The sequence below is a fragment of the Tachysurus fulvidraco genome, chromosome 22 (genome assembly GCF_022655615.1).
Source record: "Tachysurus fulvidraco isolate hzauxx_2018 chromosome 22, HZAU_PFXX_2.0, whole genome shotgun sequence".
NCBI classification, from domain to species: domain Eukaryota; kingdom Metazoa; phylum Chordata; class Actinopteri; order Siluriformes; family Bagridae; genus Tachysurus; species Tachysurus fulvidraco.
Genome location: NC_062539.1, coordinates 4,527,017 through 4,548,088, shown reverse-complemented (window position 1 = coordinate 4,548,088; position 21,072 = coordinate 4,527,017). Strand labels below are relative to the sequence as shown.

The window sequence follows — 21,072 nt, the reverse complement described above, 5'->3', positions numbered from 1 at the left end:
ATTCATATTGTTCACAGAAAGAGGGAAAATGATTATGGGTAGATCCATAGATTTTATATACTTATGGTTCATCACAGCAAAGTAAGGCTGATTTTAAAGATTATATAAATTTTATATCAAGTGTAAATCGATAACTTTAATCTCAAGGTATAAGAAAACATACCCTGTATTCAGCCTTTCTGAAGAGTCCGATTCAGGAAGAATTTTATTGGCTAAGTAGAATTTGATGTACAATCAGTTTGACAGGGTGTCAGTAAAGATACTGTGCAGTACTTCAGTAATTAAGGACTCTGTTGAGCAGGGTTACAGAAAAAGAAAGAAATTGGTGGGAAGGAAATGTCACCATGTCTAAGTCTTTTGTTTATAATCTTATAGTTCACCACCGAAATTTCTAAACAATGATGATTTCTAGGTGGCTGTAAGGTCACTGTTTACAGCTGGGTTATGCAGTCAGGTGTTGACAGGATGGTGGGACTGTTGTGCCTGTACAGTCACAAAGCACAGTTCCTCTTCTGTAACACTGAGTTTTAGCACAATCAAGAGCAATGAGTCATGTGTCCTGAACCCAGGAGACCTCTTGTTTACTCACCTTGTAGCTCCTAGCTAATGTATTTTGGTGATGGTGTCTGTGTGATGCCAAACAGGGTGTGTCTTTGTAGCTGACTCAACTTCCTTGTGACAAAGTGGCACACATTGTCTGGTAGTTACTAATTGTCTTGTAAAGCTGTTATTCACCCTCGTCCTGCCAAGTTCGATCATATTTCAGTTTCCATCCAGCTCTGTGTGTGTGTGTGTGTGTGTGTGTGTGTGTGTGTGTGAGAGAGAGAGAGAGAGAGAGAGACAGAGTGTAGGCGGACTTTGAAAATCTTGCTAATGGAGCCAAGTCAGCCAGGCAGGAATTTGTGTGTATGTGTGTTTAATCAAAACAGCCTGACCCATGGAGCTTTCAGTCAGGACATTCTGGCTTTATGAAATAGCATTCTTCTCATTTCTGTCATACAAACTGGGTGTAGCAATCACCAGGTTACAGTAAAGTGACTCACTTGTATACCACTTTGTACATAATTTACCCTGGAATGGGGACAAGGAAATAAGGATGAAGTTTGTCGCCATACCATAGATTATAGGCTTGATGTTTTTCTCCACGCCCTTCACTACATATACACAGGACAGGTTTGTTTTGTAGGTATCATAATGCTAGGGTTGGTTGTTTATGAGCCCTGTGCTGATCTTTGGAGTGTCCCGAGACTTTGATAACAGGTAGGATTCGTGAAAAGGGAACTTTTGGTCTAAACGTTTTTCAAAACAGAACGCAACCAGAAATTCAGTTCTGAAATTAAAATATCATGAAATATCACAAATCTCGTTTATATTGTATTTATTAAAGCAAAACAATTACATATCACTATCACTATTAGGTCATCAAATCAAAAGAGTCAAATTCTCTATAAAACTGTGATTAATCCTTTTGGAGTATCTCATGATGTGTCAACATGGGCACCATGCAGTTAGAAAACGCCCTGAATGATTCAGTGTGCCAGAGCTGGAGCATTTGAATTAAAGGAGAACTCCAACATATTTTCAAAAAAATCTATATCCATCGTATGTATCACGTGTGACATTATCATGGACAATAATATTAAAGATAATGTAGAGAAAAGAATGCAAATCTTGTTTATTTACTTAAAATGTTTTACTGAGCTAAAAATCCACTTTCTGAAGACACTTGTAAAATTTGAATAATAGTCAGTTAATATAAAAATAATTCATTACAACAGCTTCAGCTTCATCACAAAATTCCTCCCTGTGAAAAAAATCTCTGAACAATGAAGGCATGATTATATATATGTGGAGGTTTGATTGAGCAATTCATGAAAACATCGTACAAAAAATACATTTTTACAAATGTGTATTAGCGAAATTCAACAAGCAGCAAAAAAGACGTTTCAATCACAATCAATTTGGGATTTTTGAACAAAATCAGTATCAGTATCAGTCACCACAGTGAATCATCCTTTTTGTTCAGTAGCAGCTAAACATTTTTTTCATAAAAATTTAAACGCAGATGATAAAAATCCACAAATCAACAGATATCTATAACCAGCTTTGTTCATGGATTGGATTGTGTTCATGAATTGTGTAATTGTTTGTAAGCCATGATCACAACTGTGTGTATGATAAACCCTATCCGTGCAGAGTCAGTGAATCGCTTGTCTTTCATTCAATGAGTCAGTGTTTGAATCAGCAGATCTTCCAGTCACATATGAGATTCACTCCTCTCTGATTCAGTTGTGTCACGGAGTTCGTGCTTGGGCTTAGAGATTTCCAGTATATGTGTTTGTGCATGTGTGTGTGCGTGTGTGTGTGCCCTTTGTGCTGGGCCATGAAGCAAAAGCTTCTAAACACAGACATGCAAGCATGTTACATAATACCGCAAAATAGCTGTTCATGTTCAGACAGTTGTGTGATCAGGATACACATTTGGGCAAAGCATGCTTTTGAAGGAATCGGTAAATAAAACAGAATTAATCATTTAACTCGAATGACGTAAATGACTTGAAATAGATATTGAAAAGACTCCAAAATTCCACATGCTCCTTCTCTGAGTGTGTGGTTTAATAAATATATAAATTAGGGTGGGTGGGAATTGGCAAGTGACCGAATTGGGAAGAAAAATGAGAAAAGAAAATCAACTAATGTTTTGGTTGCTTAAAATGTATAGCGTTTGCTGCATATGCAACCTGTTAACGAGTTAATGTCATTACTGATAGAAAAGGTCATGATGAGTTTTGTGTTTGTGTGTATTTTTCTGTGCTCGTGTGTATGTCCTGTATGTTCAGTGGGGTTAGCCAAAGCAATGACGTACTCAGTAGCAGACACATAGCAGCAGCAATCCACTACTCCCTGTCGCAGGCTTAAAATAGCCTCCTCTATCCCCCCCTTCATCTCTCTATCTCTCTTACTTCCAAAGGCTGCGTCATTGTATCACTGCCCACATCTTCATCTTTACTTTCCCCTGTATTTTTCTTTTTTCCTTTCCTTCTATGTGTGTGTGCATGCATGTGTGTGTATCCATGTATCTACTCTCTCTCTCTTTTCCCACAGTGCTAATTACCTCCTACAATGAGCTGCGCAGTTAAATCGAGTAACTCTAACTGTGTAGGAGTATCTTTAACACTGATTTTACTGTTACTCTCTCTTCCTCTGTGTTCTTTCATTTTCTCAGGTTTTATCTCGTCATTTCTCTCTGCAACACAATTTGGAAAATACCAAAAATAGCCTTGCCTGAGGAGTGAGGAACTAAAGGTAGTTTGATTTTATGGTGTGGGCTTATTTTAGGTCATAAGAATAAGACAATAATTCAAATAGGAATTTAATTCACATCCAGCCAAAGCCACAGTGCTGAAAGTGTTGAGAAAACTACAGGCTTGATACTATAAAAAAAAAAAAAAAATGACAGTTCTGAAGCAACATGATAAAGAAAGGGGTTTCTGTGGTTCCGTTAATAACCAAGAAATTATTTACCACATGTTAGCATTAAAGGTGAGGGAAAAAATCCTTCAACAAATGGTTCTTATTTTTATTTTAGGATTATCAGAGACTTTTAAACTGCTGCTCATGCTGCATCATAAGGCAAAGAATTACAGTCAGAGTAAAGTGCTGTTTGCCCTCTTCCACATACATGAGCTCACAGACGCACAGGATTGGCTAGTGTCAGTAGTGTCACTAGCCAATGGGAATGAAATATAAACTAAAACCAACAGACAAATAGACACCTAAAAAAGAAGTTCAGAATATACAAAGGCAGTTATAAAGCAGAACATGGGCATAAAAGTAATTAGAAAATGTAGATCACAATTAGAAGGATAAGCTTTTGAACTGATATCGAGTGTCCATAGTTCTAAGTCAGAAATACAAATGAGTGTTTATCTGCTAACACTGAAAGAACACCTGTGAAAAAACAACACTAAATGTCTTCTTGGTATAAATTTATCATTTATCTATGGATTCGAATTCCGTCCATCATATTATATTTATCTTTCGTCTCTTGAAGCAGCCCGCTTTAAAAATCTAACTCATAGCTTCTATTTCCAGCGTTATCTTAACAGGATTAGCCTATATTTTCTCGTTGAAGCCATGACCCTGTTTTGCCCTCCGGAAAATTCGAGTGCACATTGCTTACACCGATTGCGTCTAATCTGATGTCAGAGGCATGTAACATCTTGGAACTCGACCAGCGCGAGATCAGCGTTTCTGGCAGAAACTGAATCTTTGACGTCAAAATAACCGGGACGAGTCGGATTCTGTGCCCGATCCTCACGTGTTTGCATTCCTGCTCCCCCCCCCTCCCCCGCTTCCTGTGCCGCTACGCTCTCCTCGTGCCTCACCAGTGAGGAATGTGCAGGAGCTCGCACTGCCATGCTTCTCAGCACCAACTATCACTCAGACCTAAACACAATACTACACAAAATTAATGAACAAGAAAAGACTCACATCCTGCTTCGGTTCAAACAGAACTGTAGCGAGCCGTCTGGACTAGCTTGCTAGGCTACAGTGCCACAGGAAACTCTAAAATCTAGGACAAATGTTAATAAACACTTAAGCCAATATATATATATATATCTCCAAGATTAACACATAAGCTAAGACTTCTGTTTTATTGTTGATTGTTTATTGAAATATTAATTCTTGTAATATTTCTGTTACATCCATCATCCAGCAAAAGATTACCACAGTGTATTGAACAGAAGACTTTGGCTTAAATAATAGTGTACTTAAACGTTTTAAGTAATGTTCATCAGGTAAAGCTGTTTTAAGAGACTCAGTGGAGTTTATTATACATTTTGTATATTTCAAGAATGGCTTCATTCAATTTCTATTCTTCAATTTTCTTTTAGGGAAAATGTTTAGATTGTACTTAGCATAGGGGAAGTTAGGAGTGAAGAAGCATGGCCACTCCTCTGGCCACCCCAGTAAGATCGATCGACCAGAGGAGTGGCCATCCATCCATCCATCCATCCATCCATCCATCCATCCATCCATCCATCTATCTATCTATCTATCTATCTATCTATCTATCTATCTATCTATCTATCTATCTATCTATCTATCTATCTATCACCAATATCATTGTATCCTATGACACGAAACTAAACAATAAATGACATTGTAACAGAATAAATGTCACTTGAATAATAAAATGTGAACATTCATTTGATTGTTGTACACATGGTACAAGCTAGTTAGCCTAGTTAAGAGAGAAGCAAACTATTCCACCTTTTCACTGAACAAAACAATCAAAACAACTTTTCATTAAATTGTATGCAATGGATTTCTTTAGTTTGTTATTATTTGTTGAATTGATATTGCTAGCCTACTTCATAAGACTAATGTTATGCTAGCTCTGACTATTTGTATCTAGTATTATCTTGTATCTAATATCTAATAAAACATCTAATATTTGGCTACATGTTCTTAGCTGTAACTTTGTCACTTCATTGTTGAAGCTGTTAAACAGAATTCCACACTCATTTAGTGAAGTTTTCCTATTCACCATTCACTGGCCTCAATATTAAAGGAATGGAGCCTCACTTAGCATTTAATCTGTGTTAAATGAAAATCCCCCCATTGGTCTACTTAATTTGGTTGAATTTGCCTCCTTAAGGAGCCCAATGACTCAGAACAGCTGTTTATTTTTAAAGCTTTATTTCAGGTATGAAAATCTCAATCAGGCTCAAACTCTCAAGCAATTTGCTGTCAGCTGCCAAGTTAAAAGTCAGTGGGAAGAGTCATGGAAACAGCTATCACAAGGCCTTAAACAGAAAATATTGACCTTTCATAGAGCCAGAGATGGAATAAAAAGTGTATCAGTGTTGTCACTAAGACAAGGGAGAAAGATAAAATCTAAGGATATAAAAAAGAATGACCAAAAAAAGTGAACAAAAAAATTCAAAACATACAGTAGGTTAAAAAAGTAAATAAAACGTGGAGTAAAAATCCACATTTGTTGCAGAATTAAATAAAAAAATTGAATAATTATAAAGTAATTCAATAATTGTAAGTTATCTTATAATAATATATCTAATATTACATTTACTGTTTATTTAATATATAAATATATTTTAAATATATTTTATTATATATTTTTTTATAATATACTATTTTTATATAATATGCAATCAAGTGTTGGATGGTTTTCATTTCTTCTCTATTCTCTTTCATTTGTCACTATAATTAGATACGTGAATGAGGTCATATTCTCCACCTCTTATTAAACCCCATGAGACGAAGCGGTGGATATTAAGTGGAACCATAGAGTAACATGAAAACTGGAAGTGTGGGTCACATAAGCAGGTTAATTTCTCAGAGACTTTCTCTTTTAGCTCATGTGATTACAATTTTATAAAACAGGTTTAATTATACACAATTATTTAAATAATAAAACTAAACGACTGTGTGTTTGCTGTTTTGCTGTGATAGGAACATAATCCATTAAAGGATGGTGATTTCCTAAAACATGCTCTGAAGTGTTTCATTCTCTTTATAGGACAGAAATTGACCTATTTCTTCTTACCAGTCTTTTTTTTTCTTTTGTCTTTTGCGTTAACTTAGATACCTGGAGACTTCCCTTTAGCAGAAACTGTAAACAAACTCATTCTGGAGGTACAATATAAACCTTCAACACAGCAAGGTTTCTTTGTTCATTAACTTTTAGGGTGGCTGTTCTGGAAAATTAATCAACCTCAGATTATAAAATGCCACATGGCCATAGTATAATTATGATTATTTAACAGATAGTGATACTTAAAAAAACCCTAAGAGACCAAAGCCTTTTAAAGTTTAGTCGTAAAGTATAACAATATTAATATTAAAAAAATGAATGACATTTAGCAGGAAAGTCCAGAAATACAATGCAGAGGTCTGGAAAACTTTGTGTTTCTGAAGAGGTTCTCATAAATTAAAAGGCAAATCATATATGACAAAAGTTGTGCATAATTTTGATATGAATTCACTCGTAGAGTGTCACATACACACCCAGACTTCGTTAATCGCCAAACCAGTGTTTGTACAATTACAACTTGAAATTTCGTGAGTTGAGAGAGTGAGAAGAATCACACAGTCTGGTGTGTCTGACACACCATCAGGCTATTTAATAAATAAATAAATAAATAATAGACCAATACACTGGCCAAGACAAACAGCACAACAGATAAACACACATACATTCTCTCACACTGTGACACAGTGGACATTAAGAGGATTGTACAGAAACACCTGGCAGGAAGTCAAGGATATTAACATGAACACTTGTGTTGTTGGGGTCAGATGTTTGCTTGGACTCACAGTTCTCAAGCCTACAATAAGAGAGAATGTTTCAGACTTTAAGATTAAATCCGGAAAGAACATCTAGCAGAATGTTCCTCTTTCAGAGCTCAGAATGTAATACAACCCAAATAGGATTTTAATCCTAATATCTGTGGAGAAAGAAAGTAAAAAAGAAAGAGAGGAAGAAAGGAAGAAAGAAAGACTTGATGTTTCACCAGCTCTTCTTCCACCTGACAAAACACACGCTGCTTTTGCTGTGCAGTTGTCAGAGCTGTATTTCACCTCCAGGACGTGTCTGACATCTGAGTTGCACTAATGGCACACAAGCTGCTAGTGTGTGTTCAGACACAGTGCACACACATGGTCAAGTCCTTACTGAAATGGAAACTATGCCACTGAGCTTTGTGTCTGAATGTGTGGAGTATGTAAAGATTTTCCAAGCATGATTCCTTCCACTGTCATTGAACACACACTTCTGACTCATGTAACAACTTTATGATGTTGTGTAACTTGATATAAAAACTACACAAATACAAAGAGCCAGAGGAATGACTCTCACATCTGGTTCTGCAAAAAAAAAAAAAAAACATTCCTGGACATACTTTCTTCTTTCTCGTAAATACACTCTTGGAAATAAAGAGTTCCATATGGCACCTTTAAGAAACCTTTGTTCCAAAAAGAACACCATAAGAAAAAAATATTTCAGAGTGTGTGTACATTTCTTCTTCTTCTTCTTCTTCTTCTTCTTCTTATAATTATTATTATTATTATTATTATTATTATTATTATTATTATTATTATTATTATTATTATTATTATTATTATTAATTATTAGCTTCACTGCAGTTACTGCAAGGAATTAAACATAATAGTTTTTGTGGTTGTAGGAAAAAAAATCAACAGCAGGGTTGTGTATTAAGTACAACTTAAAGTGTTTTATTCCTCTTATACCATATCAGTTTGTCCATAATTATTTTTTTTATGAATCGACAAATGGTAAGCCATTATTTTAGCAGTTTACTGTTGCATACTAATGTTGTGAAATGTCTGCAAATATTTTTGGATCTTGTTCTTTGATCTTTTTTCTGCTATAAATATTTCTTCATCAAGACCTTTACTGGAGACTCCTTCCATTAATTCTAAATAAACATCTCCATTCAGACAGCTTCAGTATATCAATGTATCTCATCTTTTTGGGTTTTATTCGGCTCATTAATAACCTTTGACTATTTGAAATACTGCAAAGAGAAAGTCCCTGTTTAAGTTGCTAATATGGGAAAAAATAGCATGTAAAGACAAGCAGCTGTTTGTAGCTGTAGCTGTTAGAGCTGCTGTTAAAGAAAAATAAAATCAACACCTTCTGACTAATTACATTTGAGAATTTAAAAGCACTGTGGTATAACCGATCATTTTAATAGCTGAATACTAAGATGAGATTAAAAAGTTTACAATTTAACTCAAATCAATTAAGGGAACATTTATTCATATTGATTTTGATGGAGGAGAATGTCAGGGAAATTTCGATGTGTATTTTTGCGTTCCAGGCATTTACAGTAATGATTTAAAAGGGATTAGTATAGGGATTTCGGTGTGTATTTATGGCCTTCTCAGTAATCCAGTAAATGTGAGATAAAACTTATTGTGAAACCATTTTTTGTGATTCCTGTAATGTCTGTATGCTTTGCATCGGCCCACCTTGTTTTTCTTTTTCCAAACAGTGAGATAGCAACTTTCAAGACCTCTTTCTTTCTCACCTATGAGAAAGTCCAACCTCTTTCGGTTCCTGTTGAGTTTGAATTTGGGCAAAATAGCAGTAAAGGTTTGGCAGATAAGAGAGCATCTTAAAGACGTATTATCATCCTGCTCCAAATGTGAAGCAAACAAATGATAGATAGATTTGGAGAGAGAGAGAGAGAGAGAGAGAGAGAGAGAGAGAGAGAGAGAGAGAGAGAGAGAGAGAGAGAGAGAGAGAGAGAGAGAGAGAGAGAGAAACAAAACGTTCTGGGATGTCTGCAGTACTTATTTTTTCCCCTGACCCAACCATCTGTTCATCGTACAGTGTGCTGTATATGTGTGTATCTGTGGGTGATGTGTGAAAAAGACATAGAATTAAAAGCTTGTGTGTGTTCTCAGACATAACATCCTATATTAGACAAGAACTACACTCAGGGCCAGGGCCACATGGTATCCAACTAGCATCCAAATTCACAAATCTGCGAGTTCTGTTACTCGAAGGAGGTTTGCGAAGATGCGATGAATCATTTCCAGTCCTCATGAAGCCAATCTTCTCTGCACCAACAAACAAATCAGATATTGCACAACCTTATCCTATACATGTCCATAGCTGGATTCTCTCCCTCACATTTGCCACCTAATGTTTCAAATCCTGTACAGATCACTGGCCACACATGAACATGGTTGAAAATGTGTTTTGTGCCCTATCTTTATGCCTGGCACAGGAAGTTCACAGGAAACAGCCTTATCTAACAGATAGGACAATTTCCTGGAATCATCATATGGCTGACTGATTAAGAGAACACACACTGATGAGCATCTGTTCAACAAAATGGTAACACTATGTGAACTCCCATTGGCTAAACAAGTAGAGGAGCAAGATGCTGAATCTCAAAGTGGATTTTTTTTATGCTAACCCCAAGGCAACTACAAATACTGTTACAATACTACACATTCTATACGAGGTGAACAGAAAACGACGTAGATTTTGTGGAGACTAAACATTTATTATGTCACAGTCCTTGGTTTTAGTTATGAATCCATTCTGGTGACGTACGAAACAGGGTGTTTGATTATAATCCCATAAATTATCTATAAAGCAACATTTCTTCATTCAAACCGGAATGTTAATGTCCAAAGCAAGTGTAATGAACAAGACAGGTTGGGAAAAATATAGCTCATTCAGTTACTTATGCGTTTCACTTATTTCGCTGGAGATACTACTAAACTAGCTAGCTAGCAAGTTGGCGAGTTCAAGGGAAATCTGTGGCTATTATATAAAAAAAAAAAAAACCCGAATACAACACTGACCTCATCTGGTCACAAGATGTATTTACAACAGAGATCACGTGGCGTTTATACAGTTTGTACATAAGAAGACAGGAAACGGAAAAGGGGAGACTTATTACAGGCTTTATTATAACTCTGACTGGATGCTATTCATATGTAGGCTTCTCTAAGCATTTATTATTATTATTATTATTATTATTATTATTATTTTGTATATATATTTAATATTGTATTAATATATTATTGTTGTTGATTAGGCTTAACAGGCTTTCCTCGTAGTGTGGGTTAGGGTTAGGAAAAAATGGGCTTAAAAAGCACAAAACAATATGCGGTTTTTAAGCATTTAATTTCACGCTTTCTTTTTTGAATATTGACCAGACGATAGCGCAATGCAACCTTATATTTTGGTGGTGACTTCTCTTACGTAATGTCTTCTCTTACACAGCCTACATGTTTCCATGACTGGACAAAATCCACAACGAAAACAAATAATCACAGGGTTATTATCTGTTATTTAATTCATCCTGGTGTAATATATTTCATATAATCTATTCATACTTGGAGTACATGCTTGGATTTGAGTTTCCTGAGGAAGATTCTGTGCGGTTTTTTTTTGCCTCTTGCGTAAAAGGTGACGCAGTCTGCAAATCACAGCAGTTCAATCATAAAGTGAACTGATGCATACAAAACACAGCTGTACATTACTACTACTACTACTACCATTATTATTATTATTATTATTATTGTTGTTGTTGTTGTTGTTGTTGTTGTTGTTGTTGTTCGCATCGTATACTTCTAGAATTATAACTTCCCCAAAACACCAAACTATTAGTCATCCTTAAGCTGCATGCCTCAAACTTGACTAGCTAAATATATCTAGGAAAGCAGGAAAGAATTCAGGAAAGAATTTTTTGCATTATACACACACACACACACACACACACACACACACACACACACACACACACACACACACACACACACACACACCCCACCTGTCCAACTGCTCGTTAACGCAAATTTCTAATCAGCCAATCACATGGCGCAACTCAATGCATTTAGGCATATAGACATGGTCAAGACAATCTGCTGCAGTTCAAACCGAGTATCAGAATGAGGAAAAAGGTGATTTAAGTGACTTTGAACGTGGCATGGTTGTTGGTGCCAGATGGGCTGGTCTGAGTATTTCAAAAACTGCTGATCTACTGGGATTTTCACGCACAACCATCTCTAGGGTTTACAGAAAATGGTCCGAAAAAGATATCCAGTGAGTGGCAGTTCTGTGGGCGCAAATGTCTTGTTGATGCCAGAGGTCAGAGGAGAATGGCCAAACTGGTTCGAGCTGATAGGAAGGCAACAGTAACTCAAATAGCCACTCATTACAACCGAGGTATGCAGAAGAGCATCTCTGAACACACACGTCAAACCTTGAGGCGGATGGGCTACAGCAGCTGAAGACCTCACCGGGCGCCACTCCTTACAGATAAGAACAGGAAACTGAGGCTACAATTCACACAAGCTCACCAAAATTGGACAATAGAAGATTGGAAAAATGTTGCCTGGTCTGATGAGTCTCGATTCCTGCTGCAACATTCAGATGGTAGGGTCAGAATTTGGCATCAACAACATGAAAGCATGGATCCATCCTGCCTTGTATCAATGGTTCAGGCTGGTGGTGGTGGTGTAATGGTGTGGGGGATATTTTCTTGGCACACTTTGGGCCCATTAGTACCAATTGAGCATCGTGTCAATGCCACAGCCTACCTGAGTATTGTTGCTGACCATGTCCATCCCTTTATGACCACAGTTTACTCATCTGGCTGGCTACTTCCAGCAGGATAACGTGCCATGTCATAAAGCGTGATTCATCTCAGACTGGTTTCTTGAACATGACAATGAGTTCACTGTACTCAAATGGCCTCCACAGTCACCAGATCTCAGTCCAATAGAGCACCTTTGGGATGTGGTGGAACAGGAGATTCGCATCATGGATGTGCAGCTGACAAATCTACAGCAACTGCGTGATGGTATCATGTCAATATAGACTAAAATCTCTGAGGAATGTTTCCAGTACCTTGTTGAATCTATGAATCTTAGGATTAAGGCAGTTCTGAAGGCAAAAGGGGGTCCAACCCGGTACTAGTAAGGTGTATAAAGTGGCCGGTGAGTGTATATATATATATTATAGGGAGGATCTGAAAGAGGTTGTGTCCAGGGGGCACCAATTATTTTTCTGTTGTTTTTACTGTGCATTGCAGTTTGTTCTTGTCCTGTTTTGTTGCTGCTCCAAACCAGATGATGATGGATGCATGTGCACAGTACAGATTCAATGACTGCAGTGTAGAACTGCATGAACAGCTCCTGGGGCAGACCATACATACTTCCTTTTAATTTAACATTAAACATTTTACTCCTCTCACTCTTCCTCTCCCTCAATAGAGTCAACAACAATTTCTTCATAATCCTTCTCTAGGGCAGCCATGTCCTCTCTGGCCTCAGAGAACTCGCCCTCCTCCATACCCTCACCCACATACCAGTGCACAAAGGTGTTAATGAAGAAGATTTTTTGACAATTGATCCAGGATTATGGCCAGAGAAGTTCACAGGTTGTGAACGTGAGGTGATCGTAAGAAAGGTAGCCACTGCCAGTCAGTGAAGGAGAGAAATTTCCAGAGTATCTCCAGTTTAGTAAGTCAGCAAATGGGTGAGAGAAACAGAAGAGAGACTGGTTGACATACAGTCCAAGCATGGATTCATTATACTGTGTGCCATGCATGCTCTTTTCACAAGATGACCTCAGAAAGACATCAACTAGTGCACTGAACTCTAAAGAAGCGTACAAAACAGCAGATCTAAAATGGCAGAGAATGTACAATAAACTTCCTGACCATGAAGCAAGTAAATCACACAAAGCATGCTACCTCAAGTGGAAAAATCTGAAATATTTTTTGATAGAAGCAAAAGGAATAGATAGCAGCTTGCAAAAACAAATACAGATGGAAGTTGAAAAAACCAAAGCAATTCTTGAAAGAATATTAGATGTTTTTTGGCATCAAGAAACTTACAATTCAGAAGGAACACAGACAATTTAGGTGATGTTCGCAACGGTTTCTTTCGTATAATTTTCATAGTTGTTTAAAAGTTCATTACTGATTGAAATTTGTTTATTGTTTGCTCTCCATTAGTTTTTATCTATAATGTTGTATTTGAATATTTTGCTTTAACTGATGTTCAGCAAACACCTTTATTTACATTTTTATATGTGTTGTGTTATGTTTTAAGAAACCCCTATTAGATTACATGTGGGCCTCCATGCCCATACAGTATATTGTACTTTAAATTATATTAGTGGAGGGGTGTGCGGGCCCACATCAATATTTTTTCAGGGCACCCTGAATCCTCTAGCTATGGCCCTGGTGAGCATTAACGTTACTAGTATGTTATTACGTGCCTGTGGCCTGGCATGAAATAAGAACTGTGTTAAAATGGTGTTTGTAAATGGTATAAATAATCGTTATTAGCTTATCTTTACGTTACATATGTGAGCATTAACATTACTAGTATGTTTTTACGTGTCTGAGCAGAAAATGTGTTTTAAAGTTTCGTGATATGAGATACTATTTAGGCTGGTCAAGCTGTACTTAGCTGGTCAGACCAGCTGGCCCACCAAATTGACCAACTTTGCCAGGCTGGGAGGACCAGCCCACCGCTACCTGTTTTTTTTTTTCAGCATTAACATTACTAATTACCATGTTTTACATGTCTGAAGCCAATGAGGAAGTTTAGTTTAATATTAAAACGCAGAGTTAGCCTGTAAAAATTAGGTTTTTCACACTGTAAAACAATAAGGCTGATTGCTTCCATTGTTTATCTGCTCTTTATCGCTTCACTGAAGTTATATCATACTCATATTGAGTGAAATATTCAAACCCAAGACGTATTTTATGGCTGCTTGGTATTTTTGGAAACCTTTGGATCTTTACTAGAATGTAGAATAAAGTTCTGTGGGTTTGAACAAAGTTGCATTTAATCCCACATGAGGAACCTTAGGATATAATAATGTTAAGTTTAATCCGATTGCTGCTCTACTATTACACCTGTCGACTGTGAGTGTTAGATTAATGCTTATAATTACATGCAAAAGACGAACACTTATCTTTTAGAAATAAATAGACTTTTGTGTCTCTGCGTCAGAAGTCTCTCACTCATCTTCTACTGCTTATCCGAACTTTTCGGGTCACAAGGAGCCTGTGCCTATCTCAGGCGTCATTGGGCATCGAGGCAGGATACACCCTGGACGGAGTGCCAACCCATTGCAGATCACACACACTCTCATTCACTCACACACTACGGACAATTTTTCCAGAGATGCCAATCAACCTACCATGCATGTCTTTGGACCGGGGGAGGAAACCGGAGTACCCGGAGGAAACCCTTGAGGCATGGGGAGAACATGCAAACTCCACACACACAAGGTGGAGGTTGGATTCGAACCCTTAACGCTGGAGGTGTGAGACGATCGTGCTAACCACTAAGCCACCATGCCCTCAATGAACCAAGCAGTGATCGGATATATTTTGATTAAATATTATATATTAAATATTGTATGTATTCATATGTATTAATACATATTGACTAATCATGGTTCAAGAGTACAACTAAGTAAATTTGTACCATGTTTTTATTTACTGAATAAATTATTATGAAAATTTAGACCCTGCACGTGCACAAAATGGCTCAATGGAAAAAAATTAAAAAAATCTTCTGCGTCAGAAATGTAAATTTCTAGGTACAAATACAATAAAGTATTAGTTAATATTTACTTTAATTAATTAATATAACAAAGCCTAGATTCAAACTTTTATTCAATTTATTTTGAAATACTTTAAAGAGCTTTCTTGAAAGAGATGTATTATTATTATTATTATTAGTATTATTATTATTATTATTATTATTATTATTATTATTATTATTATTATTATTACAAAAGTAACTGACAATAAACAAAAAATAATAAATTGCTGACTCATGGTGGGACGTTATAGTATTCCATAGTCACTGATTAAAAAAGGCCCCAAGATTGTGGCGTCCTAAACTTTGCCTGCTCAGAACTGGACTCAGAAACGCTACACGGGATAGTAACTTTCCAGCACAGGTAGAGAGGAGACACAGGAGTGATGAACATGGGAGAGAGAAGAAGAGATGAGGAGGAGGAGGAGGAGAGCGAGAGGAAGAGTGAGGACAGGGACTGGGTCAGGAAGAGACACGACTGAGGAGACGACAGTCATCAGCATCTTTTAATGGCAGAAGGTAGGAAAATGTCTTCTTATAACGTCAGGTAATGACGGACATTACATTGCACCTGTTGTCCTCCCCTGCTTTTATATGCAATTTACAGACATCCTAAACTGCAAAAAAGTATTTTCCGGGAGTATTCCTAACACCCAAAAAAAAGTTAAAGTGTTAACACGTTAGTTAATAAAACGTGTACAAACTTTACAGCCAGCGTGCAATATTAGGTTTAACGCTTATAAGACAGGGGGACACTTTCGTGTAGTCTGGTGCAAAATGTGTCGTATACTGTGTTTTTTTTGGGGCTTGCTCCCTCTGCCATAGGCCATGATGGTGTAAAATGTGTATTATACTGTTTTTGGGGGCTCTCTCCTTCTGCCATGGGCCACGATGGCGCTTCTGTTTCTAGATAGTCTGATTAATTCGGTTCGGGGGAGAAAAAAAATCGGTTCGGGAGAAGAGATAAAAGCCCCGCCCACACTGACAATTGATTGGTTGACTTACCGAAACAGGTTGCTCTCTGTCTTACATGCGTTTAATGAGGCACACGCGCGCACTAGCACACACACGCAAAGTTTCTCTCTTCCCCTCCCCTCCTTCCTCTCCACTGCTTATAAAAAAAAAGTATATATGATTTTTGTTTGTTTTCACCTTTTTAGTCTAACTTGTTTCCAACATAACATATATTTTGCACCAACTTTAGCAATATTTGGTATAGTAAACCTCATTTGTTTAAAAAAATTCATTCTTTTTTTAGTAAAACCAGAAATTCAGAATTATTTAGAGATTATTTTAGAATTAATTATTACAGACATGTATATTTCAAAGCCAGGACATTGTTTTGAAACCATTTTTACCATTTTTAGCACATCCCCAGGTCAAAGCTGACTGCAACTAAATTTATAAATTAGAGAGAGGAAACAAATATGATTTGAACATGAAAACACAACATGTGTGTTTGGGTGGGTGTGTTAGTGGACATCGTGTGTGTGTATGTTCATTGCCCCACTAAATGTGTCTGGTGGGAACACGGGTGTTACTAAATTATTTTATAAACACATAATTCAACAAAAATAGACAGAATTAATTGCATTTCAAAAACAAAAAAGTTGGGGGGCACGGTGGCTTAGTGGTTAGCACGTTCGCCTCACACCTCCAGGGTTGGGGGTTCTCCGGCCTCCGCCCTGTGTGTGCGGAGTTTGCATGTTCTCCCCGTGCCTCGGGGGTTTCCTCCGGGTACTCCGGTTTCCTCCCCCAGTCCAAAGACATGCATGGTACGTTGATTGGCATCTCTGGAAAAATTGTCCGTAGTGTGTGAGTGTGTGAGTGAATGAGAGTGTGTGTGCGCCCTGCGATGGGTTGGCACTCCGTCCAGGGTCTATCCTGCCTCGATGCCCGATGACGCCTGAGATAGGCACAGGCTCCCCGTGACCCGAGAAGTTCGGATAAGCAGTAGAAAATTAATGAATGAATGAAACAAAAAAGTTTATAATTTGTACCAATCTTGATGATCATCAGGCAAGTATATGGAAGAAAACACAAGTTATGACACGTTAACCCTTTAAAACGATGATATGTAGCTGTATTTAGATAGCCAGTGACTCAGCTGTTCAGATATCTAAGGGGAATTGATTTCACCACCTCAGTGCCAGCAGAATAATACACAATGTGTATTTTAAAGCCTGGCTGCTTCTTTTTCAGTAATGTGTTAAATATTTATTTGGCTACTAAAACTGTTTTGTGTCAAAAATTTAGTTTTTTTTTTCCTGTTAGAATTTTCTTGCACAATGCAATTAAAGACAAACGTGTGAACTTGAAATGAGATTTATTTTTTATGTTGTTGCACACTGTTTTGCATACACGTTTTAATACTCCTCTCCCTCTTCCTCTCCCTCACCTTCAACAGAGTCACCTTCAACTTGCCCTCCTCCATACCCTCACCCACATGCCAGTGCACAAAGGCACTTTTGGCATACATCAGATCAAACTTGTGATGGAGACGAGCCCAGGCGTCTGTGGCCGTGGTGTTGCTCAGCAAGCACACAGCCTTCTGCACATTGGCCATGTCTCCACCTGGAACCACTGTGAGGGGCCTGTAGTTGATGCCCACCTTGAACCCAGTGGGACACCAGTCTACAAACTGATAGCAGCATTCACACCCTTTGGCACCACATCGCAATGGTACAGCAGGCAGCAGGTACTTGCCATGATGTAGGTCACATTTTACCATCTGATTGCCCGGCTCAAAGCAGGTGTTTGGCATTTTGGACACAGAGAGCTGCTCGTAACAAAGCATCTCTGCAGAATTTAGTGGTGTATAGGAGGCCACTGGGAAATGAATATGGGGGTAGGTGTTATGGCCTAAGCCTTTGTATTAATAATAATAATAATAATAATAATAATAATATTATTATTATTTTAGTGTGGTGTGTGTTGTCTCTCCGTATTGATTTGGTCTCTTCTCTTTTCCCAAGGTTAAGCTCCTCCCTGTCCACCTGCTGCTTGACGAGAGTAGACATGCGAAGGGGTGTGCCAATTAGTGCTGTTTCCATCAGAACTCCAGTTGCCAGGCCGCCGCTGCCACTGTCTTTAGGCCTATGTGTGCGTGACGTACAGTTGAGGGGACACTCTTGCCGTCTGAACATATGCTGACGACCTGCTGAGCTTCGTGTGCGTCCTGATGTCCAGCCGTCACTGATGATCTGTTTCTTTTTGTTTAATTTGTATTTTATTTTCCTGGGTGTTCTGTGTGTTCGTCTGTTAAAGGTTTGTGTCCGTGAATTGGTTCTGCTGTATCATGTAGTTGCCTGTGACACGTGAGTGCAGCGGAATTAATAAACACCTAAACTGTCTTTTTTCACTCGCATGTCCTTTTATGTTACTTGCCCCTTTTTCTAACAAGCACTTTGAAAGTGGGGTTCGTAACATAACTGGGGGCTTGTGTCAGTTTTGTTTCCCGAGTGTTCAGCTGTCTGTAATTAATGTGATTTGGTGCAGAGCGAATTGGGTTTGTCCTACACATTCTCTGGTGAGTCAGAGTAAGCCAACAGGACTGTGCTTAGTGCAAGAGCACCATATATCATATATGACTTCATTGTCATATATGACTCCATTGTTGTGGATTCATTTATTCTTTTCAGGTCTCTGTATCCTTCACAGATGTACAACCTGTCTTATAAACGTCTCTACTCTTCAGAAAACATTGTCTATTGTACCTAGCTGTAGAATCCTCCTGGAAATAAAGATCAGACCAGGTGACAAGCACATACTGATACTGTATGCAATTATTTTTCAAATGCAACTAATAATAAGTACAAATTTTGCATTAACATTATAACATACCATGGTCCCATTCCCATGTTGGAATGATGACTCCATTTACTAACTGCTGAATTATACTGAGACACAAAATCATACCCTTACATTGTATCTGAGACAACAGAGATATGGTTCCTAAACCTTAAGATGCTGAAAAGGAGAGAGAGCGAGAGAGAGGGATTTAAGATTCCAGGATCTTTACACCTACTTAATTTCTCACTGCGGGTCTGTATGAAAACATGGCTGTAGCTGAGAGCAGAGAACTTTCTGGAACCCCATAATGATCATCCGAACAGCATTAAAGCAGGAGTCCTCGTGCCATATAACGGTCAATCATGAGAGCTGACAGACACACAGATCTCATAGCAATTAAACATCTCTTACTAACACTAATTACACCCTAGGGTTAGATATATATATATAATAAATACATACCAGTACACTGAAGAGCCACAATGACACTTTAATAAGCCTAAGCAGACTTCTCTGTTAGGACTAAACCAAATCATAACATTACCGTTTACACGGATATATAATTTTATAAGATTTTATTTCACTTCTAATAAATTTTCGTCTAGATAGAGTTATGATTTAACGTTCTGAATGAGTATGAACTACTAACAAGCTCCATGTTTCCAGCAAAGAGATAATACGGTTGTTGTTGTTACGGTCTTAGCTGGAAGCTAAGCTAAGATAACTAGCGTGTACTCGACCCTAATCGCGCACGCGCAGCAATACATTCAGTAATATTCAGTCAAATAAAACGTCAAAGAAGATCTTTTTTCACAGAAAATTATTTAAATGATGAAACAATTATATAATAATTATAATTTATATGATTACTATTTATATGCTGCATAATTATATTCATGATTTATTATTTAATTTGTAAATGTTTAAATATTATTTTCTATTTTTATAGAATAAATAAAATAATATTTAAATATTTAAAACTTTAATATTTATATAGTATTTTATACAATAAATAAAACACATGTTATTTATTTTAAATATTATAAAATAATATGTAAATATTTTATTATATAAAAATATAAAATATTAAGAAAAATAATTAAGTAAGAAAAATACATCCTCCTTTTTATTAATGTAATAAAATCAGATAAAAAAACAACAATTCATTAAAATCTTAAAATTATTTCAGTAAATAACCTTATAGATATAAAAGTTATTCATTGAGTATTTTAGGTATTTTCTATTGTGGAATCCAAGCTGTCTGTGCAATTTTGTTTGTTTTTTGTTTTTGCTAGTTTGTTTACATGTTTGTTTGTGTAAGCCATGACCAATCAACAGGCATTTAAACATAATTTTGATGTGTTTTTATAGGTAGAAAAACACTCAGATTATAAGAAATAGAGAAAATACACAGAGGAATTTAAATACACTTAAAATGTGACTTTTTTTTTTTTTGCTTGTGAAATAAATCTGTACATGCTTTGTTTGCTTTTGGTTGTTAGTGTTATTTAGTTAGTTTGCTTTACAATTAAATGCATTGTTAAATGGAAAAACTTTGAAACAAATGAATACTTAATTAAAAGTATTGGCAGATTATTATTATTATTATTATTATTATTTTATTTTTTTATTGTTATTATTATTATTATTTTATTTTTTTATTGTTATTATTATTATTTGGTGGTTTTACTGGTTTTTTTACACAAACTAAGATTTACATATTATCTCTTTAATAAGATAAAGAATGGTAGAAATCAAGGACCACAATGTAAATTTTAGCCACCCCAGAAATAACACAAAATATTCTTTGTTAAAAACATTTAATCATATAATTTACTTCAGCATTAGTTGGGGCTTCTTTAGAAGTGTTGTGAGCTTAAATTTTAAGAAGTACATTAATACCATAGATTTGGATATTTGGGAACATCAGTGAACTTATTTATTGAAATGATTATAATAAGCGAAGAGTATTAAAAACACTGAGTCTATAATGTCACTACTCTTATCAACATAAACTGCATTAGTCACTGGTGTCTTCAGGTCTGAGTACAGCAATAAAAAACAAAGTACATAAACTATAAGAGTTAGAAAAAAGAAAAGAAACTCCACAAATAGGCCTGAAGATGGCGCTGTATTACC

The 21,072-nt window shown here is 36.7% G+C and overlaps 1 long non-coding RNA gene and 1 pseudogene across 1 annotated transcript; both read right to left on the bottom strand.

Annotated features, from left to right (window-relative positions):
- Nucleotides 1–12,228: 12,228 nt before the first annotated feature.
- On the bottom strand, nucleotides 12,229–18,013 carry LOC113645336 (annotated as a pseudogene).
- A 33-nt stretch (nucleotides 18,014–18,046) lies between these two features.
- On the bottom strand, nucleotides 18,047–19,811 carry LOC113645323. Its single transcript, XR_007139122.1, has 3 exons — nucleotides 19,396–19,811; nucleotides 19,169–19,302; nucleotides 18,047–18,874 (listed from the first exon to the last, which is right to left on the bottom strand). It is a non-coding gene; the product is annotated as an uncharacterized LOC113645323 (long non-coding RNA).
- Nucleotides 19,812–21,072: the final 1,261 nt, after the last annotated feature.